This window comes from Schistocerca gregaria, chromosome 3 (genome assembly GCF_023897955.1).
Source record: "Schistocerca gregaria isolate iqSchGreg1 chromosome 3, iqSchGreg1.2, whole genome shotgun sequence".
NCBI lineage: Eukaryota > Metazoa > Arthropoda > Insecta > Orthoptera > Acrididae > Schistocerca > Schistocerca gregaria.
Window position 1 is genome coordinate 26,277,222 of NC_064922.1, and position 15,616 is coordinate 26,292,837.

General features: G+C 46.6%; 22 non-coding genes across 22 annotated transcripts; all 22 read left to right on the top strand.

The window, feature by feature from the left end:
* The first annotated feature begins 202 nt into the window (after positions 1-202).
* On the top strand, positions 203-275 carry Trnak-cuu (transfer RNA lysine (anticodon CUU)). The gene has a single exon. It is a non-coding gene; the product is annotated as a tRNA-Lys (tRNA).
* Positions 276-613: 338 nt separating this feature from the next.
* Positions 614-685, top strand: Trnat-agu (transfer RNA threonine (anticodon AGU)). The gene has a single exon. It is a non-coding gene; the product is annotated as a tRNA-Thr (tRNA).
* Positions 686-1,712: 1,027 nt separating this feature from the next.
* Trnak-cuu (transfer RNA lysine (anticodon CUU)) lies at positions 1,713-1,785 on the top strand. The gene has a single exon. It is a non-coding gene; the product is annotated as a tRNA-Lys (tRNA).
* Positions 1,786-2,123: 338 nt separating this feature from the next.
* Positions 2,124-2,195, top strand: Trnat-agu (transfer RNA threonine (anticodon AGU)). The gene has a single exon. It is a non-coding gene; the product is annotated as a tRNA-Thr (tRNA).
* A 516-nt stretch (positions 2,196-2,711) lies between these two features.
* Trnar-ucg (transfer RNA arginine (anticodon UCG)) lies at positions 2,712-2,784 on the top strand. The gene has a single exon. It is a non-coding gene; the product is annotated as a tRNA-Arg (tRNA).
* A 449-nt stretch (positions 2,785-3,233) lies between these two features.
* Trnak-cuu (transfer RNA lysine (anticodon CUU)) lies at positions 3,234-3,306 on the top strand. The gene has a single exon. It is a non-coding gene; the product is annotated as a tRNA-Lys (tRNA).
* A 942-nt stretch (positions 3,307-4,248) lies between these two features.
* Positions 4,249-4,321, top strand: Trnar-ucg (transfer RNA arginine (anticodon UCG)). Its single transcript has one exon. It is a non-coding gene; the product is annotated as a tRNA-Arg (tRNA).
* A 450-nt stretch (positions 4,322-4,771) lies between these two features.
* Positions 4,772-4,844, top strand: Trnak-cuu (transfer RNA lysine (anticodon CUU)). Its single transcript has one exon. It is a non-coding gene; the product is annotated as a tRNA-Lys (tRNA).
* Positions 4,845-5,182: 338 nt separating this feature from the next.
* On the top strand, positions 5,183-5,254 carry Trnat-agu (transfer RNA threonine (anticodon AGU)). Its single transcript has one exon. It is a non-coding gene; the product is annotated as a tRNA-Thr (tRNA).
* A 1,027-nt stretch (positions 5,255-6,281) lies between these two features.
* Trnak-cuu (transfer RNA lysine (anticodon CUU)) lies at positions 6,282-6,354 on the top strand. The gene has a single exon. It is a non-coding gene; the product is annotated as a tRNA-Lys (tRNA).
* A 905-nt stretch (positions 6,355-7,259) lies between these two features.
* Trnar-ucg (transfer RNA arginine (anticodon UCG)) lies at positions 7,260-7,332 on the top strand. Its single transcript has one exon. It is a non-coding gene; the product is annotated as a tRNA-Arg (tRNA).
* A 450-nt stretch (positions 7,333-7,782) lies between these two features.
* Trnak-cuu (transfer RNA lysine (anticodon CUU)) lies at positions 7,783-7,855 on the top strand. The gene has a single exon. It is a non-coding gene; the product is annotated as a tRNA-Lys (tRNA).
* Positions 7,856-8,193: 338 nt separating this feature from the next.
* Trnat-agu (transfer RNA threonine (anticodon AGU)) lies at positions 8,194-8,265 on the top strand. Its single transcript has one exon. It is a non-coding gene; the product is annotated as a tRNA-Thr (tRNA).
* A 510-nt stretch (positions 8,266-8,775) lies between these two features.
* On the top strand, positions 8,776-8,848 carry Trnar-ucg (transfer RNA arginine (anticodon UCG)). The gene has a single exon. It is a non-coding gene; the product is annotated as a tRNA-Arg (tRNA).
* A 1,440-nt stretch (positions 8,849-10,288) lies between these two features.
* Trnar-ucg (transfer RNA arginine (anticodon UCG)) lies at positions 10,289-10,361 on the top strand. Its single transcript has one exon. It is a non-coding gene; the product is annotated as a tRNA-Arg (tRNA).
* A 1,394-nt stretch (positions 10,362-11,755) lies between these two features.
* On the top strand, positions 11,756-11,828 carry Trnar-ucg (transfer RNA arginine (anticodon UCG)). Its single transcript has one exon. It is a non-coding gene; the product is annotated as a tRNA-Arg (tRNA).
* A 450-nt stretch (positions 11,829-12,278) lies between these two features.
* Trnak-cuu (transfer RNA lysine (anticodon CUU)) lies at positions 12,279-12,351 on the top strand. Its single transcript has one exon. It is a non-coding gene; the product is annotated as a tRNA-Lys (tRNA).
* Positions 12,352-12,684: 333 nt separating this feature from the next.
* On the top strand, positions 12,685-12,756 carry Trnat-agu (transfer RNA threonine (anticodon AGU)). The gene has a single exon. It is a non-coding gene; the product is annotated as a tRNA-Thr (tRNA).
* A 475-nt stretch (positions 12,757-13,231) lies between these two features.
* Trnar-ucg (transfer RNA arginine (anticodon UCG)) lies at positions 13,232-13,304 on the top strand. The gene has a single exon. It is a non-coding gene; the product is annotated as a tRNA-Arg (tRNA).
* A 450-nt stretch (positions 13,305-13,754) lies between these two features.
* Positions 13,755-13,827, top strand: Trnak-cuu (transfer RNA lysine (anticodon CUU)). Its single transcript has one exon. It is a non-coding gene; the product is annotated as a tRNA-Lys (tRNA).
* A 338-nt stretch (positions 13,828-14,165) lies between these two features.
* Trnat-agu (transfer RNA threonine (anticodon AGU)) lies at positions 14,166-14,237 on the top strand. Its single transcript has one exon. It is a non-coding gene; the product is annotated as a tRNA-Thr (tRNA).
* Positions 14,238-14,759: 522 nt separating this feature from the next.
* Trnar-ucg (transfer RNA arginine (anticodon UCG)) lies at positions 14,760-14,832 on the top strand. Its single transcript has one exon. It is a non-coding gene; the product is annotated as a tRNA-Arg (tRNA).
* The last annotated feature ends 784 nt before the right edge of the window (positions 14,833-15,616 follow it).

Sequence of the window (15,616 nt, forward strand, 5' to 3'; positions counted from 1 at the left end):
ATGTGTGTTAATTTTGACGCCGCTAGCTCTGCAGATTGTCATGCAATTCCTTTACCTCTCAGAAATGATTATGAAATAAAAGTGAAGTACGTGACGAGTGTCGTTAGGAAAACATTAGGCAGCATGGAGAGATTCTGTATGGGACCAACCAACCCAAACGAGTACTGTGTGATCTGCTACCCAGGAGGTACCCAACGAGGCAGCACGGCTAGCTCAGTCGGTAGAGCATGAGACTCTTAATCACAGGGCCGTGGGTTCGAGCCCTTCGCTGGGCGGAACGGAATTTTTCTCCACTGCAGATGTAAATTACCGATTTTCTGATTAACGTGATGTAATGGAAATAGCAACTTTAAAATTTGCCTACGTCTCAATCAGTCGCAAGAAAACTGTATTTGAAGGGGAAGGTGATTTTGTAGACATGTGTGAAAGTCATGTTCTGAAGTGCAGGTGATTTTGTTTGGAGAGAACATCGGCTACGTGTCAGATGTGTATCCAAGCAGTAATGGGTCGCCATAGCTGCAAATATTAGTGAAAAATATGAAGTGTTGTCAGCTGAAGTCTGAAGATTCAGACGACCGTACGGACGAAGTACGCAAAAGTTCCGCTAGGCCGCGCCTCTTTAGCTCAGTGGTAGAGCACTGGTCTAGTAAACCAGGAGTCGTGAGTTCCATCCTCACAGGAGGAAGACGAATTTTGGAAATCAGTTGCGCGTCATGGCCGTATAGCAAACAGTATCTGTGATGGCGAACAATTAGCGAGAGGCGTTTTATTAAGAATTACTCTCAGATGTGATTAAGGCGAATGGCGCTGATAAAGCATTTGCCAAAGCGGTACGGCATAAGGTGGGACGAGGCATTCTGAATTACATTTTATAGATGTATTTCTCACAAATCTCTGAGCCTCCCGCGGTCGTCGTCTTCGTCGTCGTCGTCGCCGCCGCCGCTTCTGCAGAATTAGCAAATGGCCATCGTAGCAAATGCGGCGAGGGACACCCTGCCATCGATTCCGATTGCGCAAAGTGTGTGGCCTTGTTTTCCTGTCTATGTTTGGTCGGTCTCGTAAGAGGTTGAATGTAACGAATGGGTGGGAAAGAGTAAGGGGCAGCGGCTGTGTGGAACGAAAACACAATTCCTCAGGGGGTGTGAGCGTTTCGAGATGAATCGTATATAAGTTATACTTGGTCGTCAGTGACCGTGTGGCCTAATGGATAAGGCGTCGGACTTCGGATCCAAAGACTGCATTTTCGAATCCTGTCACGGTCGTGTTTTTCCAGTTCTGAGAAACAAACATACCGTTTTAATGTAGCAATTGTGCAGTATGAAACCGTCTGAATGTTGCTGTTGACCATTTTGTGCTTGAAGATGGTCTTGAGCTTGAAACACACACATGAAGACCGGTGTTAACTAGCGAAATGGTCGGCAGAGTGCCCTCACCGCGAGGTTTGACTGGCACTTGCACATCTAAAACAACGTCGGAAAGTAACTCGTTCGGCTTTTGAGTCACGTCAAGTATGTGTGTTAATTTTGACGCCGCTAGCTCTGCAGATTGTCATGCAATTCCTTTACCTCTCAGAAATGATTATGAAATAAAAGTGAAGTACGTGACGAGTGTCATTAGGAAAACATTAGGCAGCATGGAGAGATTCTGTATGGGACCAACCAACCCAAACGAGTACTGTGTGATCTGCTACCCAGGAGATACCCAACGAGGCAGCACGGCTAGCTCAGTCGGTAGAGCATGAGACTCTTAATCACAGGGTCGTGGGTTCGAGCCCTTCGCTGGGCGGAACGGAATTTTTCTCCACTGCAGATGTAAATTACCGATTTTCTGATTAACGTGATGTAATGGAAATAGCAACTTTAAAATTTGCCTACGTCTCAATCAGTCGCAAGAAAACTGTATTTGAAGGTGAAGGTGATTTTGTAGACATGTGTGAAAGTCATGTTCTGAAGTGCAGGTGATTTTGTTTGGAGAGAACATCGGCTACGTGTCAGATGTGTATCCAAGCAGTAATGGGTCGCCATAGCTGCAAATATTAGTGAAAAATATGAAGTGTTGTCAGCTGAAGTCTGAAGATTCAGACGACCGTACGGACGAAGTACGCAAAAGTTCCGCTAGGCCGCGCCTCTTTAGCTCAGTGGTAGAGCACTGGTCTAGTAAACCAGGAGTCGTGAGTTCCATCCTCACAGGAGGAAGACGAATTTTGGAAATCAGTTGCGCGTCATGGCCGTATAGCAAACAGTATCTGTGATGGCGAACAATTAGCGAGAGGCGTTTTATTAAGAATTACTCTCAGATGTGATTAAGGCGAATGGCGCTGATAAAGCATTTGCCAAAGCGGCACGGCATAAGGTGGGACGAGGCATTCTGAATTACATTTTATAGATGTATTTCTCACAAATCTCTGAGCCTCCCGCGGTCGTCGTCTTCGTCGTCGTCGTCGTCGTCGTCGTCGCCGCCGCCGCTTCTGCAGAATTAGCAAATGGCCATCGTAGCAAATGCGGCGAGGGACACCCTGCCATCGATTCCGATTGCGCAAAGTGTGTGGTCTTGTTTTCCTGTCTATGTTTGGTCGGTCTCGTAAGAGGTTGAATGTAACGAATGGGTGAGAAAGAGTAAGGGGCAGCGGCTGTGTGGAACGAAAACACAATTCCTCAGGGGGTGTGAGCGTTTCGAGATGAATCGTATATAAGATATACTTGGTCGTCAGTGACCGTGTGGCCTAATGGATAAGGCGTCGGACTTCGGATCCGAAGATTGCAGGTTCGAATCCTGTCACGGTCGTGTTTTTCCAGTTCTGAGAAACAAACATACCGTTTTAATGTAGCAATTGTGCAGTACGAAACCGTCTGAATGTTGCTGTTGACCATTTTGTGCTTGAAGATGGTCTTGAGCTTGAAACACACACAAGAAGACCGGTGTTAACTAGCGAAATGGTCGGCAGAGTGCCCTCACCGCGAGGTTTGACTGGCACTTGCACATCTAAAACAATGTCGGAAAGTAACTCGTTCGGCTTTTGAGTCACGTCAAGTATGTGTGTTAATTTTGACGCCGCTAGCTCTGCAGATTGTCATGCAATTCCTTTACTCTCAGAAATGATTATGAAATAAAAGTGAAGTACGTGACAAGTGTCGTTAGGAAAACATTAGGCAGCATGGAGAGATTCTGTATGGGACCAACCAACCCAAACGAGTACTGTGTGATCTGCTACCCAGGAGGTACCCAACGAGGCAGCACGGCTAGCTCAGTCGGTAGAGCATGAGACTCTTAATCACAGGGCCGTGGGTTCGAGCCCTTCGCTGGGCGGAACGGAATTTTTCTCCACTGCAGATGTAAATTACCGATTTTCTGATTAACGTGATGTAATGGAAATAGCAACTTTAAAATTTGCCTACGTCTCAATCAGTCGCAAGAAAACTGTATTTGAAGGTGAAGGTGATTTTGTAGACATGTGAAAGTCATGTTCTGAAGTGCAGGTGGTTTTGTTTAGAGAACATCGGCTACGTGTCAGATGTGTAGCCAAGCAGTAATGGGTCGCCATAGCTGCTAATATTAGTCAAAAATATGAAGTGTTGTCAGCTGAAGTCTGATGATTCAGACGACCGTGCGGCGAAGTACGCAAAAGTTCCGCTAGGCCGCGCCTCTTTAGCTCAGTGGTAGAGCACTGGTCTAGTAAACCAGGAGTCGTGAGTTCCATCCTTACAGGAGGAAGACGAATTTTGGAAATCAGTTGCGCGTCATGGCCGTATAGCAAACAGTATCTGTGATGGCGAACAATTAGCGAGAGGCGTTTTATTAAGAATTACTCTCAGATGTGATTAAGGCGAATGGCGCTGATAAAGCATTTGCCAAAGCGGTACGGCATAAGGTGGGACGAGGCATTCTGAATTACATTTTATAGATGTATTTCTCACAAATCTCTGAGCCTCCCGCGGTCGTCGTCTTCGTCGTCGTCGACGTTGTCGTCGTCGTCGTCGTCGTCGTCGTCGTCGCCGCCGCCGCTTCTGCAGAATTAGCAAATGGCCATCGTAGCAAATGCGGCGAGGGACACCCTGCCATCTATTCCGATTGCGCAAAGTGTGTGGTCTTGTTTTCCTGTCTATGTTTGGTCGGTCTCGTAAGAGGTTGAATGTAACGAATGGGTGAGAAAGAGTAAGGGGCAGCGGCTGTGTGGAACGAAAACACAATTCCTCTGGGGGTGTGAGCGTTTCGAGATGAATCGTATATAAGATATACTTGGTCGTCAGTGACCGTGTGGCCTAATGGATAAGGCGTCGGACTTCGGATCCGAAGATTGCAGGTTCGAATCCTGTCACGGTCGTGTTTTTCCAGTTCTGAGAAACAAACATACCGTTTTAATGTAGCAATTGTGCAGTACGAAACCGTCTGAATGTTGCTGTTGACCATTTTGTGCTTGAAGATGGTCTTGAGCTTGAAACACACACAAGAAGACCGGTGTTAACTAGCGAAATGGTCGGCAGAGTGCCCTCACCGCGAGGTTTGACTGGCACTTGCACATCTAAAACAATGTCGGAAAGTAACTCGTTCGGCTTTTGAGTCACGTCAAGTATGTGTGTTAATTTTGACGCCGCTAGCTCTGCAGATTGTCATGCAATTCCTTTACCTCTCAGAAATGATTATGAAATAAAAGTGAAGTACGTGACGAGTGTCGTTAGGAAAACATTAGGCAGCATGGAGAGATTCTGTATGGGACCAACCAACCCAAACGAGTACTGTGTGATCTGCTACCCAGGAGGTACCCAACGAGGCAGCACGGCTAGCTCAGTCGGTAGAGCATGAGACTCTTAATCACAGGGCCGTGGGTTCGAGCCCTTCGCTGGGCGGAACGGAATTTTTCTCCACTGCAGATGTAAATTACCGATTTTCTGATTAACGTGATGTAATGGAAATAGCAACTTTAAAATTTGCCTACGTCTCAATCAGTCGCAAGAAAACTGTATTTGAAGGGGAAGGTGATTTTGTAGACATGTGTGAAAGTCATGTTCTGAAGTGCAGGTGATTTTGTTTGGAGAGAACATCGGCTACGTGTCAGATGTGTATCCAAGCAGTAATGGGTCGCCATAGCTGCAAATATTAGTGAAAAATATGAAGTGTTGTCAGCTGAAGTCTGAAGATTCAGACGACCGTACGGACGAAGTACGCAAAAGTTCCGCTAGGCCGCGCCTCTTTAGCTCAGTGGTAGAGCACTGGTCTAGTAAACCAGGAGTCGTGAGTTCCATCCTCACAGGAGGAAGACGAATTTTGGAAATCAGTTGCGCGTCATGGCCGTATAGCAAACAGTATCTGTGATGGCGAACAATTAGCGAGAGGCGTTTTATTAAGAATTACTCTCAGATGTGATTAAGGCGAATGGCGCTGATAAAGCATTTGCCAAAGCGGTACGGCATAAGGTGGGACGAGGCATTCTGAATTACATTTTATAGATGTATTTCTCACAAATCTCTGAGCCTCCCGCGGTCGTCGTCTTCGTCGTCGTCGTCGCCGCCGCCGCTTCTGCAGAATTAGCAAATGGCCATCGTAGCAAATGCGGCGAGGGACACCCTGCCATCGATTCCGATTGCGCAAAGTGTGTGGCCTTGTTTTCCTGTCTATGTTTGGTCGGTCTCGTAAGAGGTTGAATGTAACGAATGGGTGGGAAAGAGTAAGGGGCAGCGGCTGTGTGGAACGAAAACACAATTCCTCAGGGGGTGTGAGCGTTTCGAGATGAATCGTATATAAGTTATACTTGGTCGTCAGTGACCGTGTGGCCTAATGGATAAGGCGTCGGACTTCGGATCCAAAGACTGCATTTTCGAATCCTGTCACGGTCGTGTTTTTCCAGTTCTGAGAAACAAACATACCGTTTTAATGTAGCAATTGTGCAGTATGAAACCGTCTGAATGTTGCTGTTGACCATTTTGTGCTTGAAGATGGTCTTGAGCTTGAAACACACACATGAAGACCGGTGTTAACTAGCGAAATGGTCGGCAGAGTGCCCTCACCGCGAGGTTTGACTGGCACTTGCACATCTAAAACAACGTCGGAAAGTAACTCGTTCGGCTTTTGAGTCACGTCAAGTATGTGTGTTAATTTTGACGCCGCTAGCTCTGCAGATTGTCATGCAATTCTTTTACCTCTCAGAAATGATTATGAAATAAAAGTGAAGTACGTGACGAGTGTCGTTAGGAAAACATTAGGCAGCATGGAGAGATTCTGTATGGGACCAACCAACCCAAACGAGTACTGTGTGATCTGCTACCCAGGAGGTACCCAACGAGGCAGCATGGCTAGCTCAGTCGGTAGAGCATGAGACTCTTAATCACAGGGTCGTGGGTTCGAGCCCTTCGCTGGGCGGAACGGAATTTTTCTCCACTGCAGATGTAAATTACCGATTTTCTGATTAACGTGATGTAATGGAAATAGCAACTTTAAAATTTGCCTACGTCTCAATCAGTCGCAAGGAAACTGTATTTGAAGGTGAAGGTGATTTTGTAGACATGTGTGAAAGTCATGTTCTGAAGTGCAGGTGATTTTGTTTGGAGAGAACATCGGCTACGTGTCAGATGTGTATCCAAGCAGTAATGGGTCGCCATAGCTGCAAATATTAGTGAAAAATATGAAGTGTTGTCAGCTGAAGTCTGAAGATTCAGACGACCGTACGGACGAAGTACGCAAAAGTTCCGCTAGGCCGCGCCTATTTAGCTCAGTGGTAGAGCACTGGTCTAGTAAACCAGGAGTCGTGAGTTCCATCCTCACAGGAGGAAGACGAATTTTGGAAATCAGTTGCGCGTCATGGCCGTATAGCAAACAGTATCTGTGATTGCGAACAATTAGCGAGAGGCGTTTTATTAAGAATTACTCTCAGATGTGATTAAGGCGAATGGCGCTGATAAAGCATTTGCCAAAGCGGTACGGCATAAGGTGGGACGAGGCATTCTGAATTACATTTTATAGATGTATTTCTCACAAATCTCTGAGCCTCTCGCGGTCGTCGTCGTCGTCGCCGCTGCCGCTTCTGCAGAATTAGCAAACGGCCATCGTAGCAAATGCGGCGAGGGACATCCTGCCATCGATTCCGATTGCGCAAAGTGTGTGGTCTTGTTTTCCTGTCTATGTTTGGTCGGTCTCGTAAGAGGTTGAATGTAACGAATGGGTGGGAAAGAGTAAGGGGCAGCGGCTGTGTGGAACGAAAACACAATTCCTCAGGGGGTGTGAGCGTTTCGAGATGAATCGTATATAAGTTATACTTGGTCGTCAGTGACCGTGTGGCCTAATGGATAAGGCGTCGGACTTCGGATCCGAAGATTGCAGGTTCGAATCCAGTCACGGTCGTGTTTTTCCAGTTCTGAGAAACAAACATACCGTTTTAATGTAGCAATTGTGCAGTACGAAACCGTCTGAATATTGCTGTTGACCATTTTGTGCTTGGAGGTGGTCTTGAGCTAGAAACACACACAAGAAGACCGGTGTTAACTAGCGAAATGGTCGGCAGAGTGCCCTCACCGCGAGGTTTGACTGGCACTTGCACATCTAAAACAACGTCGGAAAGTAACTCGTTCGGCTTTTGAGTCACGTCAAGTATGTGTGTTAATTTTGACGCCGCTAGCTCTGCAGATTGTCATGCAATTCCTTTACCTCTCAGAAATGATTATGAAATAAAAGTGAAGTACGTGACGAGTGTCGTTAGGAAAACATTAGGCAGCATGGAGAGATTCTGTATGGGACCAACCAACCCAAACGAGTACTGTGTGATCTGCTACCCAGGAGGTACCCAACGAGGCAGCACGGCTAGCTCAGTCGGTAGAGCATGAGACTCTTAATCACAGGGTCGTGGGTTCGAGCCCTTCGCTGGGCGGAACGGAATTTTTCTCCACTGCAGATGTAAATTACCGATTTTCTGATTAATGTGATGTAATGGAAATAGCAACTTTAAAATTTGCCTACGTCTCAATCAGTCGCAAGAAAACTGTATTTGAAGGTGAAGGTGATTTTGTAGACATGTGTGAAAGTCATGTTCTGAAGTGCAGGTGATTTTGTTTGGAGAGAACATCGGCTACGTGACAGATGCGTAGCCAAGCAGTAATGGGTCGCCATAGCTGCAAATATTAGTGAAAAATATGAAGTGTTGTCAGCTGAAGTCTGAAGATTCAGACGACCGTACGGACGAAGTACGCAAAAGTTCCGCTAGGCCGCGCCTCTTTAGCTCAGTGGTAGAGCACTGGTTTAGTAAACCAGGAGTCGTGAGTTCCATCCTCACAGGAGGAAGACGAATTTTGGAAATCAGTTGCGCGTCATGGCCGTATAGCAAACAGTATCTGTGATGGCGAACAATTAGCGAGAGGCGTTTTATTAAGAATTACTCTCAGATGTGATTAAGGCGAATGGCGCTGATAAAGCATTTGCCAAAGCGGTACGGCATAAGGTGGGACGAGGCATTCTGAATTACATTTTATAGATGTATTTCTCACAAATCTCTGAGCCTCCCGCGGTCGTCGTCTTCGTCGTCGTCGTCGTCGTCGCCGCCGCCGCTTCTGCAGAATTAGCAAATGGCCATCGTAGCAAATGCGGCGAGGGACACCCTGCCATCGATTCCGATTGCGCAAAGTGTGTGGTCTTGTTTTCCTGTCTATGTTTGGTCGGTCTCGTAAGAGGTTGAATGTAACGAATGGGTGGGAAAGAGTAAGGGGCAGCGGCTGTGTGGAACGAAAACACAATTCCTCAGGGGGTGTGAGCGTTTCGAGATGAATCGTATATAAGTTATACTTGGTCGTCAGTGACCGTGTGGCCTAATGGATAAGGCGTCGGACTTCGGATCCGAAGATTGCAGGTTCGAATCCTGTCACGGTCGTGTTTTTCCAGTTCTGAGATACAAACATACCGTTTTAATGTAGCAATTGTGCAGTACGAAACCGTCTGAATGTTGCTGTTGACCATTTTGTGCTTGAAGATGGTCTTGAGCTTGAAACACACTCAAGAAGACCGGTGTTAACTAGCGAAATGGTCGGCAGAGTGCCCTCACCGCGAGGTTTGACTGGCACTTGCACATCTAAAACAACGTCGGAAAGTAACTCGTTCGGCTTTTGAGTCACGTCAAGTATGTGTGTTAATTTTGACGCCGCTAGCTCTGCAGATTGTCATGCAATTCCTTTACCTCTCAGAAATGATTATGAAATAAAAGTGAAGTACGTGACGAGTGTCGTTAGGAAAACATTAGGCAGCATGGAGAAATTCTGTATGGGACCAACCAACCCAAACGAGTACTGTGTGATCTGCTACCCAGGAGGTACCCAACGAGGCAGCATGGCTAGCTCAGACGGTAGAGCATGAGACTCTTAATCACAGGGTCGTGGGTTCGAGCCCTTCGCTGGGCGGAACGGAATTTTTCTCCACTGCAGATGTAAATTACCGATTTTCTGATTAACGTGATGTAATGGAAATAGCAACTTTAAAATTTGCCTACGTCTCAATCAGTCGCAAGAAAACTGTATTTGGAGGTGAAGGTGATTTTGTAGACATGTGAAAGTCATGTTCTGAAGTGCAGGTGGTTTTGTTTGGAGAGAACATCGGCTACGTGTCAGATGTGTAGCCAAGCAGTAATGGGTCGCCATAGCTGCTAATATTAGTCAAAAATATGAAGTGTTGTCAGCTGAAGTCTGAAGATTCAGACGACCGTGCGGCGAAGTACGCAAAAGTTCCGCTAGGCCGCGCCTCTTTAGCTCAGTGGTAGATCACTGGTCTAGTAAACCAGGAGTCGTGAGTTCCATCCTTACAGGAGGAAGACGAATTTTGGAAATCAGTTGCGCGTCATGGCCGTATAGCAAACAGTATCTGTGATGGGGAACAATTAGCGAGAGGCGTTTTATTAAGAATTACTCTCAGATGTGATTAAGGCGAATGGCGCTGATAAAGCATTTGCCAAAGCGGTACGGCATAAGGTGGGACGAGGCATTCTGAATTACATTTTATAGATGTATTTCTCACAAATCTCTGAGCCTCCCGCGGTCGTCGTCTTCGTCGTCGTCGTCGTCGTCGCCGCCGCCGCTTCTGCAGAATTAGCAAATGGCCATCGTAGCAAATGCGGCGAGGGACACCCTGCCATCGATTCCGATTGCGCAAAGTGTGTGGTCTTGTTTTCCTGTCTATGTTTGGTCGGTCTCGTAAGAGGTTGAATGTAACGAATGGGTGGGAAAGAGTAAGGGGCAGCGGCTGTGTGGAACGAAAACACAATTCCTCAGGGGGTGTGAGCGTTTCGAGATGAATCGTATATAAGTTATACTTGGTCGTCAGTGACCGTGTGGCCTAATGGATAAGGCGTCGGACTTCGGATCCGAAGATTGCAGGTTCGAATCCTGTCACGGTCGTGTTTTTCCAGTTCTGAGAAACAAACATACCGTTTTAATGTAGCAATTGTGCAGTACGAAACCGTCTGAATGTTGCTGTTGACCATTTTGTGCTTGGAGGTGGTCTTGAGCTTGAAACACACACAAGAAGACCGGTGTTAACTAGCGAAATGGTCGGCAGAGTGCCCTCACCGCGAGGTTTGACTGGCACTTGCACATCTAAAACAACGTCGGAAAGTAACTCGTTCGGCTTTTGAGTCACGTCAAGTATGTGTGTTAATTTTGACGCCGCTAGCTCTGCAGATTGTCATGCAATTCCTTTACCTCTCAGAAATGATTATGAAATAAAAGTGAAGTACGTGACGAGTGTCGTTAGGAAAACATTAGGCAGCATGGAGAGATTCTGTATGGGACCAACCAACCCAAACGAGTACTGTGTGATCTGCTACCCAGGAGGTACCCAACGAGGCAGCACGGCTAGTTCAGTCGGTAGAGCATGAGACTCTTAATCACAGGGTCGTGGGTTCGAGCCCTTCGCTGGGCGGAACGGAATTTTTCTCCACTGCAGATGTAAATTACCGATTTTCTGATTAACGTGATGTAATGGAAATAGCAACTTTAAAATTTGCCTACGTCTCAATCAGTCGCAAGAAAACTGTATTTGAAGGTGAAGGTGATTTTGTAGACATGTGAAAGTCATGTTCTGAAGTGCAGGTGGTTTTGTTTGGAGAGAACATCGGCTACGTGTCAGATGTGTAGCCAAGCAGTAATGGGTCGCCATAGCTGCTAATATTAGTCAAAAATATGAAGTGTTGTCAGCTGAAGTCTGAAGATTCAGACGACCGTACGGACGAAGTACGCAAAAGTTCCGCTAGGCCGCGCCTCTTTAATTCAGTGGTAGAGCACTGGTCTAGTAAACCAGGAGTCGTGAGTTCCATCCTCACAGGAGGAAGACGAATTTTGGAAATCAGTTGCGCGTCATGGCCGTATAGCGAACAGTATCTGTGATGGCGAACAATTAGCGAGAGGCGTTTTATTAAGAATTACTCTCAGATGTGATTAAGGCGAATGGCGCTGATAAAGCATTTGCCAAAGCGGTACGGCATAAGGTGGGACGGGGCAGTGTGAATTACATTTTATAGATGTATTTCTCACAAATCTCTGAGCCTCTCGCGGTCGTCGTCGTCGTCGCCGCCGCCGCTTCTGCAGAATTAGCAAACGGCCATCGATTCCGATTGCGCAAAGTGTGTGGTCTTGTTTTCCTGTCTATGTTTGGTCGGTCTCGTAAGAGGTTGAATGTAACGAATGGGTGGGAAAGAGTAAGGGGCAGCGGCTGTGTGGAACGAAAACACAATTCCTCAGGGGGTGTGAGCGTTTCGAGATGAATCTTATATAAGTTATACTTGGTCGTCAGTGACCGTGTGGCCTAATGGATAAGGCGTCGGACTTCGGATTCGAAGATTGCAGGTTCGAATCCTGTCACGGTCGTGTTTTTCCAGTTCTGAGAAACAAACATACCGTTTTAATGTAGCAATTGTGCAGTACGAAACCGTCTGAATGTTGCTGTTGACCATTTTGTGCTTGGAGATGGTCTTGAGCTTGAAACACACACAAGAAGACCGGTGTTAACTAGCGAAATGGTCGGCAGAGTGCCCTCACCGCGAGGTTTGACTGGCACTTGCACATCTAAAACAACGTCGGAAAGTAACTCGTTCGGCTTTTGAGTCACGTCAAGTATGTGTGTTAATTTTGACGCCGCTAGCTCTGCAGATTGTCATGCAATTCCTTTACCTCTCAGAAATGATTATGAAATAAAAGTGAAGTACGTGACGAGTGTCGTTAGGAAAACATTAGGCAGCATGGAGAGATTCTGTATGGGACCAACCAACCCAAACGAGTACTGTGTGATCTGCTACCCAGGAGGTACCCAACGAGGCAGCACGGCTAGCTCAGTCGGTAGAGCATGAGACTCTTAATCACAGGGTCGTGGGTTCGAGCCCTTCGCTGGGCGGAACGGAATTTTTCTAAACTGCAGATGTAAATTACCGATTTTCTGATTAACGTGATGTAATGGAAATAGCAACTTTAAAATTTGCCTACGTCTCAATCAGTCGCAAGAAAACTGTATTTGAAGGTGAAGGTGATTTTGTAGACATGTGAAAGTCATGTTCTGAAGTGCAGGTGGTTTTGTTTAGAGAACATCGGCTACGTGTCAGATGTGTAGCCAAGCAGTAATGGGTCGCCATAGCTGCTAATATTAGTCAAAAATATGAAGTGTTGTCAGCTGAAGTCTGATGATTCAGACGACCGTGCGGCGAAGTACGCAAAAGTTCCGCTAGGCCGCGCCTCTTTAGCTCAGTGGTAGAGCACTGGTCTAGTAAACCAGGAGTCGTGAGTTCCATCCTCACAGGAGGAAGACGAATTTTGGAAATCAGTTGCGCGTCATGGCCGTATAGCAAACAGTATCTGTGATGGCGAACAATTAGCGAGAGGCGTTTTATTAAGAATTACTCTCAGATGTGATTAAGGCGAATGGCGCTGATAAAGCATTTGCCAAAGCGGAACGGCATAAGGTGGGACGAGGCATTCTGAATTACTTTTTATAGATGTATTTCTCACAAATCTCTGAGCCTCTCGCGGTCGTCGTCGTCGTCGTCGTCGTCGCCGCCGCCGCCGCTTCTGCAGAATTAGCAAACGTCCATCGATTCCGATTGCGCAAAGTGTGTGGTCTTGTTTTCCTGTCTATGTTTGGTCGGTCTCGTAAGAGGTTGAATGTAACGAATGGGTGGGAAAGAGTAAGGGGCAGCGGCTGTGTGGAACGAAAACACAATTCCTCAGGGGGTGTGAGCGTTTCGAGATGAATCGTATATAAGTTATACTTGGTCGTCAGTGACCGTGTGGCCTAATGGATAAGGCGTCGGACTTCGGATCCGAAGATTGCAGGTTCGAATCCTGTCACGGTCGTGTTTTTCCAGTTCTGAGAAACAAACATACCGTTTTAATGTAGCAATTGTGCAGTACGAAACCGTCTGAATGTTGCTGTTGACCATTTTGTGCTTGGAGATGGTCTTGAGCTTGAAACACACACAAGAAGACCGGTTTTAACTAGCGAAATGGTCGGCAGAGTGCCCTCACCGCGAGGTTTGACTGGCACTTGCACATCTAAAACAACGTCGGAAAGTAACTCGTTCGGCTTTTGAGTCACGTCAAGTATGTGTGTTAATTTTGACGCCGCTAGCTCTGCAGATTGTCATGCAATTCCTTTACCTCTCAGAAATGATTATGAAATAAAAGTGAAGTACGTGACGAGTGTCGTTAGGAAAACTTTAGGCAGCATGGAGAGATTCTGTATGGGACCAACCAACCCAAACGAGTACTGTGTGATCTGCTACCCAGGAGGTACCCAACGAGGCAGCACGGCTAGCTCAGTCGGTAGAGCATGAGACTCTTAATCACAGGGTCGTGGGTTCGAGCCCTTTGCTGGGCGGAACGGAATTTTTCTCCACTGCAGATGTAAATTACCGATTTTCTGATTAACGTGATGTAATGGAAATAGCAACTTTAAAATTTGCCTACGTCTCAATCAGTCGCAAGAAAACTGTATTTGAAGGTGAAGGTGATTTTGTAGACATGTGTGAAAGTCATGTTCTGAAGTGCAGGTGATTTTGTTTGGAGAGAACATCGGCTACGTGTCAGATGTGTATCCAAGCAGTAATGGGTCGCCATAGCTGCAAATATTAGTGAAAAATATGAAGTGTTGTCAGCTGAAGTCTGAAGATTCAGACGACCGTACGGACGAAGTACGCAAAAGTTCCGCTAGGCCGCGCCTCTTTAGCTCAGTGGTAGAGCACTGGTCTAGTAAACCAGGAGTCGTGAGTTCCATCCTCACAGGAGGAAGACGAATTTTGGAAATCAGTTGCGCGTCATGGCCGTATAGCAAACAGTATCTGTGATGGCGAACAATTAACGAGAGGCGTTTTATTAAGAATTACTCTCAGATGTGATTAAGGCGAATGGCGCTGATAAAGCATTTGCCAAAGCGGTACGGCATAAGGTGGGACGAGGCATTCTGAATTACATTTTATAGATGTATTTCTCACAAATCTCTGAGCCTCCCGCGGTCGTCGTCTTCGTCGTCGTCGTCGTCGTCGTCGTCGTCGTCGCCGCCGCCGCTTCTGCAGAATTAGCAAATGGCCATCGTAGCAAATGCGGCGAGGGACACCCTGCCATCGATTCCGATTGCGCAAAGTGTGTGGTCTTGTTTTCCTGTCTATGTTTGGTCGGTCTCGTAAGAGGTTGAATGTAACGAATGGGTGGGAAAGAGTAAGGGGCAGCGGCTGTGTGGAACGAAAACACAATTCCTCAGGGGGTGTGAGCGTTTCGAGATGAATCGTATATAAGTTATACTTGGTCGTCAGTAACTGTGTGGCCTAATGGATAAGGCGTCGGACTTCGGATCCGAAGATTGCAGGTTCGAATCCTGTCACGGTCGTGTTTTTCCAGTTCTGAGAAACAAACATACCGTTTTAATGTAGCAATTGTGCAGTACGAAACCGTCTGAATGTTGCTGTTGACCATTTTGTGCTTGAAGATGGTCTTGAGCTTGAAACACACACAAGAAGACCGGTGTTAACTAGCGAAATGGTCGGCAGAGTGCCCTCACCGCGAGGTTTGACTGGCACTTGCACATCTAAAACAACGTCGGAAAGTAACTCGTTCGGCTTTTGAGTCACGTCAAGTATGTGTGTTAATTTTGACGCCGCTAGCTCTGCAGATTGTCATGCAATTCCTTTACCTCTCAGAAATGATTATGAAATAAAAGTGAAGTACGTGACGAGTGTCGTTAGGAAAACATTAGGCAGCATGGAGAGATTCTGTATGGGACCAACCAACCCAAACGAGTACTGTGTGATCTGCTACCCAGGAGGTACCCAACGAGGCAGCACGGCTAGCTCAGTCGGGTCATTCTGGCTCTAGCTGCCGACGCGTACGGACGTGTCACCGTTGCTGCGTGTAGTCAGTGTTTCGCCAGTGTTTACCTTTGCGTTTCGGTGTTTTTGAGTTTTGTGATTTTCTTCGTGTGTAACTCGTGTTTTTTCTGCCTCCTTTGTTCTGTTTTTGTGTTTTCTACCGACGATTATTTGTTGTTTGTGGAGTTTTCGGTAATTACCGGAATCTCCCCTTTATTACTGCATACCATGGCTACAACTGTGAGGAAGAATACGCTGGTTTTTGCCTTCGCTAAGGAAACACGACGTGTTCAGCCGACTGCTCTG